Below are 14,289 nucleotides of genomic sequence, written 5' to 3' on the forward strand. Positions count from 1 at the left end.
TGAGGGCATCTTGTATTTCTGTGTGCGATGTTTTGTCGAATGCTCCTTCGATATTCAAAAACGCACACAGTGCTATTTCTTTTGTTTTTATGTTATCCCGTAGTACATTCCTCAGCTGATACAGAACAGTTTCGGTAAGCGTGTTGACACTCATATAGGAGATTATGCTTTAGAACGCTAGTTCTAACATACTTGTCTATGTCCCTCTCCACCGTTTTGAGTACGAACGACGCAAATTGATCTGAAAGATTTAGAGTGAAAATGATCCTTTTTACCCGCTTCCGGAATAAAAACCACTTTTCCCCGTCTCCATGCCCTTGGTATATATCCCAGTGCTATGCTCCCCCTTACCACCCTCAAAAGAGGCTTTAAGATGATTCCTAGACCTCTCTGGATTAGTGCTGAGGAAACGCTATCTACTATAGTGGATTGGTGTTGCTGTCTCTCCAGACTTCGTGATGGGCGTTAGCATCGCAGTCGAGGAGAAGTGGTAACGCCCTCTTCTCACAGTACTGCATCAGTTTAGCGACTTACTCCGGTCTAACCCGGATGTCGTCTCCTGGGAAGTATCCCGATGCCACGACTGCCTCTAAAGTGCTCCTCGCGGCTTCCAATGAGACTTGGATAGCCACAAGGTCCCTGGGTAGCAACTCTGAAAGACATTTATATTTTAAATTACGGTTAAGAATTATGCAAGCTGTTGATTTTTTACAAGAAGAGCCCCAAATTACCTGGCCCTCTTGTGGGAATTTATTTATGTTTATAACTGAGCCCATTTTGAAGGCAGAGTTCCTTGCACGCTCAAATGTGGAGTTGCGCTGTACAACTCGGGTGCAGTACCCCCTAATTGCGGTTGATAGGCCTCAGATCGACTGGTGTGAACGCTGAGCTTGCATTCAGTATAAACTAGTACCCCTTTGCTAGTCATGGCGGAGTTCTGATTGTAGTCTCCATAAAAATGCATGCTCAAAGAGGACCGTGGGATTATGCCCAAATGGCAGGTGCTCACGTTAAACGCCACGACCTCCATGTCCTTACACTTTGAGTTCAGGCGTAAAATTATTATATGTTACAATATTCCTTCTTCTGTCATCTTGGTCGATAGTAGGAAATTGGATTTGCCAATACAACATCATGCACGTGCATTTTTTTCTGAAATGCAATTTAAAAACAACGTAGCCACAGGATCACGGCTACATATGGTAACTAAATGGTTGAAAATGGATTTCAATTATACTGTATATTTTTATTAATTAGAATTTGTCGCAGAGACATGTTATGACTGAAACTGCGACAAAATCTAAATAAAAAAAAATCTACAGTATAATTGGAATCCATTTCCATGTGTTTTCATTAAGTAACTATAGAAAACCAAGGAAGTTTCTTTGTAAAACTGAATGCTGATTTATTCAGATAGATTGTCATTCCTGATCGTCTGCAGTGAGTGTTCATGTATCGCCCATCAGGTGGTGTGGTGGCCCTTGCTCATAAATTTGCTATTCATACACCATGTTGTTGAGATTTTCCGCTATCACTTTAAGTAGAGACTTGCACTTTTAGATTGTCAAATAATGCGCCTCGCCCTTTTAATGTTTCTTGAACAGAGAGAGAGAGGCTCTAATCCGATCATATTCTGGATGTGCATCTCTCCTGATGTTTTAGCAGCCGTTGAAGTAGAGGTTCCGATTTGTTCTGTTTTCAGTCATGACTTTCACTCTTCAGATCTTTCACCACCTGTACTAGCTGACAGTTGTGGTGTATGTCTGGTTGGTCCTCTAATGTTTGATAGGTGGCATTTTAAGGGGGTCATCCCGTGTGTCGGATCCGAGGAATCGATTTTTTTTCTGGCATAAATTGTATAGAGATATAATGTAGAATATATGGGCAAACTGATTTTCTGATATTCGGAGTCGTTTGGAAATTACGGTGTTAAACAGGTAAAATGTCACATTCCAGGTTTATGTTGATCGCCGTAATAAACCGCGTATTTATCGGTCCAAATGACGTTCAAATTACTTCGCTAAACTCACAAAAATTGAAGCTAAGGTTTTACATGTGTTTCTTCAAGTAACCTAATGTTTATATACTAGGTATAGCAGATTAATGGTCAGTTAAGGTTTCATGGCTAAAAATCGCATTCTACTTTTTAAATGCGTTTTCCTGGAGACTGCATGTTGGAAATCGGCTGCCACCATAACCCAAAATCTACCCAACGAAACTTTCACGGTTTATTCAGAACATATTTCTACGGTCCGCAAGCTACGATAATTGCGATTCATCCCGAAGTTTTTTATTCATTAAAGAAGCCATAAAAAAAACACAAAAGTCTACAAAAAAAAAGTTTAACACGGCACCAAAAATTTAGTTTTATATATTTTTTAATAATCCTAGTTTGCAGACTGTAATTAAGTCCGCACGTTAAAATGCCATTTTCTTTTTCCTTTCAGATGATCACACCGCCCTCTAACGTGGCGAAAGAAAAACTTTTTTGGGGATAGGTATATAAATTGCTCGGTATTTCAATAATGAACTAGCCTATACTACGCATGCTAAAGAAAAATTTCTAAAAAGCGAAAAAACGGCCTTCACACAGGATGACCGCCTCAAATAATTTTCAGAGTTCAATTTTATTTTAATCTAGCTATGATTGTTATCTGAACAGCGCCAATACACAAAATTAGAACAGAAATGATATTATTTTTAAAACTAATCCCAATCACAGGTACTATTTGCCATGACAACTGATCGAAAGGTAAGTAAGTAGATCCGTTATAGCGTCATTTAGAGACGGACTTCAACAACGTGGATAGAACAAATATATTTTCCAGCAAGAATACATATGTATATATTAATTTTCATGGTGATTGGCTGAACAATCTATAAATCTCAAGCGTGGTCAACCAACCAAAAGTTGGATAGTTACCTCAATTCATTTTGAAGTCAAATATCTCCAAAGTCAGATAATATTTTTAAATAAGTTATCAAGGAACAAAAAACAATTTGTTATGGGCGTACTCTGCCATTATTATTATTTTAACTTCGCTATGTTATTTACATAGCATGCTGGTCCCAACTACTTGGGAGGAGGAGGGTTTGGTGCAACTTACTTTCTACTATTCTTAGTAAAACAAAAAAAAACTGCTGAGATCAAGAAAAGAAAAATAAATTATAAGTAAATAAATTATAGATGGAGTTACGCCCCTATGCTATAAATCTGACTTGATCTCTTTTGGTAACAGGATCTACGACAGGCCGACCAAGAAAACGCATTAAATGTCGTCAAAAATTAAATGAATGTGTTGAGAGACCCTCAGCGTCGGAGAAATGCTAGAATATTCGCCTTAGTCGACGTGGCAGGAGGAGCCCAGACCGACAAGTGGGCAAGGGGTCTTGACGCATGGACGGCGTCAGGAACTTAGCCCGAATAAAACAAAGACCCACAACGAACTCGCAATAGCCCTTCGGTAAAAATAGCTATACACTTCTTCATTTTGGAAGCCCGCGAACTACGAAGTTGGTGTTGCCATTTCTGAAGGTTTCCGAGATGCCATTAAATATATCGAACGATTTGATGCCCGGTTGAAGAAGTCCACCATTATAAGAACCGTTCGCGCTATTCACTTCTTCTCCGCATATGCACTACACACAGGTCGACCTGATACCGAGAAAGATACCTCCTGACTACTTCCCGTTGTAAAGGATTGTAAGGTGGCTGCTGATGACATCGCAAATGATGATGGTGAAAAGACCGATGGCAACAGGTGCCATGTTGAAAAGGATTTGGAGCGCGCAATGAAAGCGGTTAGCATATGGTATAGTTGATTTTGCGGAGACTCATGATCTTGTACTAGTGAATACAGGGTTCATCAAACGATTGGCTCATCTTCCTACATTTTATAGTGGGAGCAGTAAAACACAATTGACTGTATTCTCGTAAGACGCAGACATTTATCCTGGCAGCGTTTTATTCATTCCCAGACTCGATGATAATTTTATTTCAGTGCGAAGGTAAATTGAGCGAGGATCCCATCTTGTTTTCAAAGATAAACGGACGATAGGTCTGTACAGCAGTGTCCATTCATCAATGGCATCGATGACTTGAACATTAACGATGAAGAAAATGGTCTGCTTAGAACAGGTAATAGGAATATGTATCACTCTTTGGAAGGGTGAATCAACTTCTAAGAGCTTCTTGGGAAAGATGAGTTCGTTGAAATTTCTAGGATTAAAGAAAAGAGAAAAGCAACTATAGATGCTGATCTATTTAGATTTCTGCGGACCAATACAGACAAAAACGGTTCACAGTTGGCTGATGAAATCGAAAATGAAGGCAACCGACGCAATTAAAAATAATTTTGCGGCAATTTGAAACAGATCTGACGAAAAATTAGTGGCGATCAAATCAACTAACGGAAAGGAAAAACTTGCTTTAGTCAAAAGAAGTGGAACATCATTTCACAAATGAATACATGCCACAGCACGACGGAGTGGCGAAAAGAAAGAACACTTTACTGATTGAATCTGCAATGTACATGCTGCTTGGAGCTAGACTGGACAAATGGTACTGAGGGGAGACCGTCCTGACAGCAACGTATTTTCAAAACAGCTTAGCAAGCATCGGGTGGACTCAAGTTGATTCGTTCATAATTGATTATGAAAAACCAGACTTGTCAAATGTGAGAGCTTTTAGCTCCAAAGTTTTCTGGCTCGTCTCAAAGGAAAAGTGACATTATTGGGACGTCAAGACATGTCATGGAGTGTTCGAAGGCTACTATGGCACCGCTACAGAATAAAGGACCATGCATCAACTAACGAAAGAAGTTTAGATTAGCAAACCCGAATGAAGAAGAGAAGAAGATTAGCCCGAATGCACACTGTTAGCTCACTTTTCAGGATTCCCGGAGGAATGCCCGATGTTTATTTTTTTATTTCAGACTTTCAGTGTCAATATGTACCTCTTCTAAGGACGAGAGAGCATTTCACGTTCTAAAGAGCGTTCATGTTCTAAAGAGAATTCTTGCGCTGCTGCTAATGAACTGCAAGAGTGAATGGCTCTGACAAGCAGCACAACCAAATGAATTCAGATGGATATGCTTCTATCCTTGCCCCTACTGAGAGCAATTTTTGATTGAAAACCATCTATAAGTGGGCTGATGGTGTTCGCCAGAAATTTATAATCAATGCGGTTTCTTTCACTTTCCCCGCTTTGCTAAGTGGTTGTACATATTATTGGTGGACTTGCCTGTATTGCTGCTTTGCATTCATTATCGAACCAATTATTTAGTTTGCATTCAAGTTTGTGTTCAAAAATTGTCGTTGATGGCTTCATCTGAGAACTCGTGTAGATGCAAATTTGTTTCCTTTTTGTTAATTTATTTCCATTTTAGGCCCCATGAGAAATTCAGGCCTAAAGGAAACTCCCCTTTCTCTCCCATCTTGGCGGGTGTGGTTGTCAGGTATATATAGGAATACTTGAAACTCCAAAATTTTACCATTCAAAAAATCAAAACTGCAATTCGCCTTCATTAATACATAAATTTTATAAAAATCTATCCATCTGAAACACAGTGAAGCCTCCTCTATAACATCTCAACCCAAAGTGGAAAACCAACAATACAGAAGTGCTAACACCTAAATATTTCATAATTAATCTTGAAAAACCAACATTAACCCTAATTTTCTCAAAATTAATTGCTTTAAATGCGAGACAGGTCGGTTTCATTAGTGCGATCTCCCGCAGAGTCTCAATAACTTCCACCGACATTTCTCTGGCCTCCTTGTTTTCAAATTTCATTCTGACAATCTCTAAATTCCCATTCATGGATTCACCGTGTAACACTCTTGCCAGTTGCACGTCTGCTCCATAAATCTCAACACTTTTTCTTCTCAAAAAGTCCAAATTATCAAGAGACCCTTCCACAAATTCGTCTATAATATTGTGGAAAATAAAAAGTCAAAAATCAAAACTCAGATTTCAGGTTCACGGTCCATGGTACATAGTTGGCTGGATGATCGTTTTACCTGTGTTACCTGTAGGCTTGGATTTCAAGCCGATTTTCGTTTTGTAAATTATCTCTTTAGAATGTCTTGCACAAGATGCACAAGAAATTGTTTCACTGGATATCTTTTAGTGTTTTAGATTACGTGTGACAATCGGACATTTATTATAATGACCGAAGCTTATGTCGGCAAATAAATGGGAAGCTGAAATTTATATGCTCCCTTGGATGTTTGGTTAAAAAAATGTGGCTTGATCGATCGTTTATAGAAATAAGTTGGAAGGGATGATAGTAGAGATATGAAGTTTTGAAAAAATCAACGGCCAAGAATCTGAAGGATTTTGGTTATAATGAGGATTGTATATTAAAAAAGTGAGCATCACTAGTGTGTTGAAAAAGGGGACACGAATGATCATCTATTTGGGTCACTTGGTAAATTGGCAGGATCATTCTCTTTCGGCTTTTAGATCGGGAATTGAAGTGAATGTACTATCTGCCAAGTTGTAGAGAAAATACCTAGGTGAATTCCTTCAATAGCTCTGTTCTAGTATTTAAATCTTGTCGGTTTTAAAAACCTAAATATGCAAATAAATTGGAAGACTATTATAGAATTTGATCTTTCGATTAGCAAATATCAGATTAGCCAAAGTTAAAATAGGGAAATTGATAATGAACTTGTCTCGTGGCAACACCTTGGTTGGTAGCTTCAATAATAATTAGCACAAACATCGCTGGTCATTTGCTTAGCATAACAGAATGGAAACAGTCATATATGTGGTGCCAAAACGCGGGCGCAGACAATCAACATAACTAAACAGAAAATTTAAAATTCAACAGTACAATGGAAACTAATTTAGGGAAACATAAAGAGAATGATAAATATAATAAAATAAAAAAGTAAGAAGAGGTGGACTGACGCCCAAGAAATCACCTCTATTCAAAGCATTGCAAATTTCTTCATATTTCTATGCAAATGATCACCAGCCACTAAAATTTGGAAAATAAGACTTTTATTATAGATAATAGGATAGCAGATATAACAATTTAAAAGTGCTTAAGATAATATAATTTAACATAGAAACTACAACATAATAATTTAAAAGTACTTAATCCAATAATTTGCTAGGTTGTTGTTCTGGTTTTTTTACGCGAACTGAAGCAAACCGAAAGCTAGACGCTTCAGGTATGAACGGTTTTGTGTATTTCTTTTATAAAAATATTTGAGTGGATATTTGTCCATTGGTTCCTAGCACGTAATATATGCCCATATTATTTTTCGCGTGATATTGACATCCAAGACTTTGGATTTGCAAACATGCGACATCTGTGACCTACTATAACTTTGTTAGTAATGACACGATTTCCACGATAGGGTCTATACTCAATGTGACTACATTGCTGCAAAATTTTGTGATTTTAGACTGAACTTAAATTTAAAGTTTGGAGTCAATTACTAAATATAGTAATATACCATTATTAACTTGATTTGAATAGATATCAGTATGTAGGGTATTTCAGAGCTTAGGCACCATATAGTGGCAGCTTCATGATTTTTTTTTCAGACTTTTGGGTTGGGTAGAGAGAGTGGGTCCCTGAAAGAAATGATTGCACTCCCTACTTTTCCAATAACAAAACTGATTACCGGCTTCGAAAAGGGCTAATCGAGACCTTTCATTTGATACCCCAATGCCTATATTTGGTGCAAAAAATTACCCCTCGTTTTTGCATGTACAGGGAACCCCCTTAAATTCGATGTAAACTAGTGTAACTCACTGTATAACCGTTGTCTAGAAAAATGCATATGACCGCCGGGCAGACAGACAGACGGAGAAACAGACAGACAAACAGTAAACCGATTTCAATAAGGTTCTGTTTTCTAAAAACCTGAAAATGCTCCAATAATTGAGTGAGATTTATTCTACGAGGTTAGAACTGGTCTCAGAGAGGATTTCGACCATCTGATAAGCACCAAAGACTTTCCATATAGACTAGAATACCGTAGAGGATGACTGTCCAAAAGTTATCTTGTAGTGGTGATGGCAGATTTGAGTATCTAGATAGGCTCTGAAAACGCCCCCTGGGAACGTGGTAACTTTCAATACATCATCATTAGTGACATGTTGCTTATGGATACAATTTACAGTGACTTCCAGACAAAATCCTTTATCTCCGGCGCAAATCAAGTAGCTGAATCTGGCTGAACATAGACCATAAGATCTGGTTTAGTACGGAAACATGAATGCAATTTAGTAACAGAGTTAGTGTGAGAATGGCGCGATAGAACTTACTCACCAGATAAAAACACGTAGTTTTCGTACAAGTAAATTTACCATGGCATTGGAAAAAGAAATTGAAGTAGCCGTAAATAACAAATGAAGAATCGCTTCGCAAAGCATTCTGCAAAAAGCCAGGTGACACATTCAGAGCTGTTAACAGTAGAGTTCTGATCCACGTTAATAAACAATTTCAGAGAGGAAGGTGTCATTCGCCGATTCTGTTCAGTTCTCGTTAAAGGAGTTACGAGTCATCGCCGCATGAGGGTGTTTACTGCCCATCTAAGGGCCGTCCTCTACATTTTGTTTAGCCTGTCAGTTACGCCTGAAGAATCCGCAGTTAATCGGACGCCGTAAATCATGTCATGAAATCACTGTAATCATCACAAAAAAGATAATCACTGTAATCATCACAAAAGATATATAGATATATATAAATGGTTGCCATCACACCTTCACAATCTTCGTTTGTAATAGTATCAGGTCAGCGTACTCCGACGATGCGATGTAGATAGGTATTGACGAAAATTTGGAGCTTTTGGGTAATAGTGGAGTTTACTTTCGATGGTCTATTGAATATAGCAACACAGAAAGGACACTAGCAGAGAATAGTCCAAATTTGATCTTGATGTTGTGGTATTTAAAAATTTTAGACAGGGCAGCAGGTAGGGGGAGTACGATGACCCGTCAGACTGACACCCTTGGTTTTGTTGCAGAGATCAAACATATCATCCATTGCATTACTCCAAGTCCCCTGGACAAGGCAAGATTAAGAACGTCACCGATAACAAGAAGAAATAATATCGGTGACAGGATGCAACCATGGTCGACCTCGCTTTGGACGTCTAAATCCTCCCAGATTTTAGGTCGGTGAGGCACGTGACATTTTGCCTCATCATATGTGGCTCTGGTCATATCTATTAGTTTCGCAGAAATACCCACTCTGCGTAGAGCACTCCAGATACACTCCCTGTTCACGTTATTGAAAGCTTTCTCGAAATTGATCAAAACCAGGTGCAGCGATTTAAATTCCGTGCACTGTTCCAAAATGTTTCGTAGGGTGTTGATGTAGTCGATGCAGGAGGATCCGGAGCGGAAGTCAGCCTGCTCTTTGTCGATCAAGCCTTCGAGATGTTGTTTGATGCGTTCCAGGATTATTTTAACTATTATCTTTGGGACGGCAGAGAGCACCCTAGTACCCCTTCAAATGTCACACTCGAGGGAGGGAGGTCTCATTCTTTGGAATCTCGACGATCCGCTGCTTCCACTCTCCGCGAAAGGTCTCGGATTCCCAAGATTCTCATACGAGTGGAAGCAGTAGATCTCCAGTAACTGCAGGTGCAGCGATTTATCACCAATTAGGATATTAAATTTAATCGTTAAACTCCTGTCGGCCCGCATTGATAAACTACGTACAAAATATCATTCTTAGCAATAATCTTCCAATAATTCGCCTCTAACATTGAGCTGGCTAGTTAAAGTAAAATGTGGGTAGTGGCGGTGCTTTCCTCGTTAAAGTGTAGTGAGTACGTTCGACATGACATTCCTCGAGGAATGATTTTGGAGGTAGGCTATTTGCTTTGAAGTTCTGAGATAGCCCCTTCTTAGTAAAAAGAAATGCAGGAATTAATGTCGGTCGTGTAGAGAAATCAGCAAGCGTTCTTGACTCAAGGAATCAGGATGTAAGCAAACTAGTCAAATTACAGAAATTCGTGTCTGTATGCTAAATATTGGTACCAATATTGGCAAAACGAAGGAACTTTCAAGAGACAAACGATCTGTAGGAAATTCGCTTGAATGCTGCCAAGAGCTGCTGACATAAAACGCAAATTCGATACAAATGAACTCAATATGGTTCGAACATTGCTCCTGAGGTTTCCTTCATGTCATTAAAGAAGTCAAGCGAGTTTCTGACCCTTGATGAAATCCACTATTATTTCAGCTGACCGCACAATGCGTTTCTTTACCACCTCCGCTTTACAAACTCTGGTAGCTACTCAGCACAAGGTCCTATTAACATGCCCGCTGATGACTATATTATCGTACCTTCATGGCGTCGGGGAAACTGAGAGGGTGCATATATGCCACTGATGGTTCGTTTATTTGAAAAAAAACCTGCTCGAAGAAATTTTCTCAGTTTGTTGCTAATTTATTGTGTTGTAAGAAGACAATTGCACGAGAAGCTGAACCTCTTTACGTTAAACTGGCACAAAAGGCTCTAGCCAGTGAGTAGTTACTAATGTACTCAGCATCTTGCAGTTCGGTTCTGTAAAACGAACACCGAGAAAGTAGGGTTGTGGACATCCGAAGAGATCGACTGAAAACCAAGATCGTGTGCCGGTCCGTATTGTGTTAAATGATCCGTTTAAAATGGTGTCCTCGTGTCTCAGATTAGGGCGACGACCCATAGTTGGTATGGTTTGGTAGGTATGGTTAGAATTATTTTGCGGTGGACACTGAAATTTGTTTTTTTACGATTTATGACACAATCAAAAGCCCCTTCAATGTCCATCAACACTTTCATCGCGCACTCACCCTTCAGATTTGCAACCTCTATCAATCAATCAAATCAAAGAATGGAGAGGAAACTAACAGGACTTTTCACGCTGTTGAGCATGTTGTTTCCATTTAGTGAGTACAACGTAAGCGTCTTCCCATGAATGTGACTCTCAACCATTCTCTCCGAATCTTTCATCATGAAGGAGGCCAACCTGGTCTGTCTGAAGTTCTTTGGATTTGGGGGGTAGGTTGGTACCAGTAGTCGCTCCGAGGAGTCCAATTCGCACTGTGGTGCGCCGTTTTGATGCCACAAACTGCTAACCCCGTGACTGCTTTTATGAAAGCAGGGAGACCGAGTTCCGCCAGCTTAGATTTTCATAGCCAGCCCGTAGCATTCACGAAGGAAGAAGGACAATCGCAGAGGAAATACCAGAGGGCTTCCGTCTCTTCTCTCCAGCTCAGGCAATGCAAATTGGACGGTATGTACAGCCTGGCGGCATGGTCTTCTATGGCGCGCAGACCGCCATTATCTTGTATGCATTTGTCACGCGTCTGGCACAGGAGCTCTCGTGATCGGGTTTTGTTATAAGCGGGCCAAATCCTCATTGATTGACACAGTTGGTAAGTTTTCGCCTTCTAAAGCCCGCGGCTGTTAAGTAATGCGAGTGGAGGGGAGGGTGACCTCCAGCATGCTGCCCAGAGCGTCCAGCGCGTTTCTGTACTTCTCCACCAGTCTGGAGGATGTCGTCGGTGGATACAAGGTTTTAATGACTGCTCAGCTGTTGATCAGAATGGCTTTGTTATGCTTGGGGCTCGGATAATGCTCCAACCATCGCCAGACTTCCAGTATTGCCAGTACTTCCGCTTGGAATACACTGGGGATATCTTTTTTTTTTCTTTTGTGCGTACAAGGAGGTGGAAAATCTTAGAAAGACACGTCCGCCGCAGCTCCGCCACCCGAACGACGGAACTACAGCGGGCGCGTGTGGGATTCACACCCACTAAAAACCACCCACGGTCTCTCCAGCCCCAGCCCCGCGGGACCACCATCCACCATTGAGGTATTACTTCGCGGGGTAGGTTTGCTCTTAGGCACTCATACTTCTCCTATTTGCAGCTTTCCTCCTTCTTTGTTCCTTCAGCAACTCCTCCTGCATTTGGATGATTGCAGAGCCAACCGCAAGCCACTTCTCCTCGGACTCCAGTATCTCAGTAATCAAGCTCTCCGGGGTCCCGCTCCTGCCCAGCACCTGGTTTACGCTCCTTCTCTCCATCGCAAATCGTGGGCAGTGAAACATCACATGCTCTGGATCCTCCGGTATGCCATCGCATCTGGGACAGTTCGGAGAATCATCCAACCCAAAGCGGTGCAGATACTGCCTGTAGCAACCACCGTGCCCCGTAAGGAACTGGGTAATGTGGTAGTTGGTCTCCCCATGTTTTCGCTGAAGCCACACCCTAATGTTGGAAATGAGCCTGTGCGTCCACCGACCTTTCGTAGACTCGTCCCATCTGCGTTGCCAGAGATCAAGCGACTCTGACTTTGCCGCATTTCTACGCTGCGCATGCCCCTCCATATGTCTTTCATTGTACAGGACACTTATTTCTTTGGCCAGAATGTCAACCGGGATCATGCCTGCCACCACCAATACTGCTTCATCTGATGTGGTTCTAAAAGCACTGCAAACCCTCAAAGCCATCCGCCGGTAAACCGAGTTCACCTGCTTCCGTCTCTGAGAGTTTGCAAGCGCCTCTGCCCACAAAGGCGACGAGTAGAGCAGGATGGAGCGCACCACTCCGGCTAGCACCAACCTCCGGCTTTGATACGACCGTATGTCCACCGACCTCCACTTTTACAGTATTATTTTTCCTGCGTTTCGTTATTAAGACCGCTTCCGTTTTCGCGTCCGCCAAGGTCAGCCCGGCCTTTTCTAGCCAGGACTTTACCGCTCTCACTGTGTGCATCCGAGAAAACCACCGCGCAGACTCCACAGACTATCTTTGATCCACCGGTGACACATACTGCCTCATAACCTTGCAACACGCCGCTGGTTTTCCACTGTCCTGGCTGGAAAGTCCACGGGAAAGTTTCTCGTGAAGTTCAATTTGCATGTGGCATAATCCGTGGGGAACGCCCAGATTTTCCGGGGTACTTTTTCCAGGATATTACTGTGGCCGTGGGGCTTCACTGTCCAGTATCCAGTTTGACGGTACTGCACGCTGCAACGTCATTAATATGGAGGTCAAGGGGGCGGAAATGCAGAAGTCCATTAAGAGTATCTTCCGGGCAGGACTGCACAGCCTCGGTAGCACCTGCACATGCGGTTCTTTGAATCCAATTAAGCTTCGTTCTATTGTACCTTTTGTTCAAAGCCGCCACCATACAATAGAGCTGTACGTCAGAATCGGACGCACTACAGTAACGAACATCCAGAGAACCATTCAGAGCGGAGGCCCCATTTCTTTGCGAAGGTTTTCTTGTAAGCATGAAAAACTATACAGGCCTTCTTAGCCTTCAGGTCTATCTTCAATCTCCAATTTAGCTTATGGACGGAAACATCCCTGATGCTAATATCACCAAATCGTCAGCATACGTCACTCGCAAAATTTACTTCAAGGCACCAGAAGAGAGATGGCGCCAGCCTGGCTCGTGTTTCTATTCACAGCTTTATTCAAGGGGTTGCTTCCTAGATCCGACTGGATTATGCTTGTACTTAGCATGGAGATAACCCAATGCGTAAGCTACCCCTCCAAACGAACACTGGTCAAGGCTTCCTTGATGGCGTTGGTACTAACGTTGCTGGATGCTCCCTTTATATCCAAGAAGGCAGCTAGAGTATACTGCTTGTACTGCAGTGACGGCTCAACCATATCAATTACCTAGTGGAGAGTGGTTTCTATGGATTTACCTTTGAAGTTGCTGTGACTTAGAGAAAGGCGTTCCCTCCATAATCGCCCTTAAGTGGATGTCCAGGACGCGCTCTAGCGTCTTCAATACGGGAGGGGTGAGGCTGATAGGTCGAAAGTCCTTCGCGGACTCATGACCACGCCTGCCCGTTTTCGATATGAAAACCACTTGTGCGCGTCTCCAGGACTATGGTACGTATCCTAAAGAGATACAGCTTCGGTAAATCTCTACAAGCGAGAGCACAACTCATTCCGGCTGCTTCTGTAGCATGACTGGCATTTTACCATCTGTACACGGAGATTAATATGCGGAGAAGCTGTTTATAGCCCGACCAATCTTATCATCAGTAGTTACCGATTTTTTAGTCTCCCAAGGCTGGGGTGGCCGCAACCTCTCTAGGTAAGGCTCTGACTCACAGTGTTCTTCGCTGGGGAAAGCGCGTCTAAACCGGCAGCTCCAAGGTTTCACCAGAAAATTCCGTCCAGAAGAATTCTGGGTTTTTAAGAAAGGATGGGTTCGTAGGTTCCTTGGACTCCATCCTTCTTAAAAAGTCAGAATTCTTCTGGACGGAGTTATCTGGTCAAAACGTAGTTTCAACTTCCCCATTAGT

This window comes from Hermetia illucens, chromosome 1 (genome assembly GCF_905115235.1).
Source record: "Hermetia illucens chromosome 1, iHerIll2.2.curated.20191125, whole genome shotgun sequence".
Classification (NCBI taxonomy): Eukaryota; Metazoa; Arthropoda; class Insecta; order Diptera; family Stratiomyidae; genus Hermetia; species Hermetia illucens.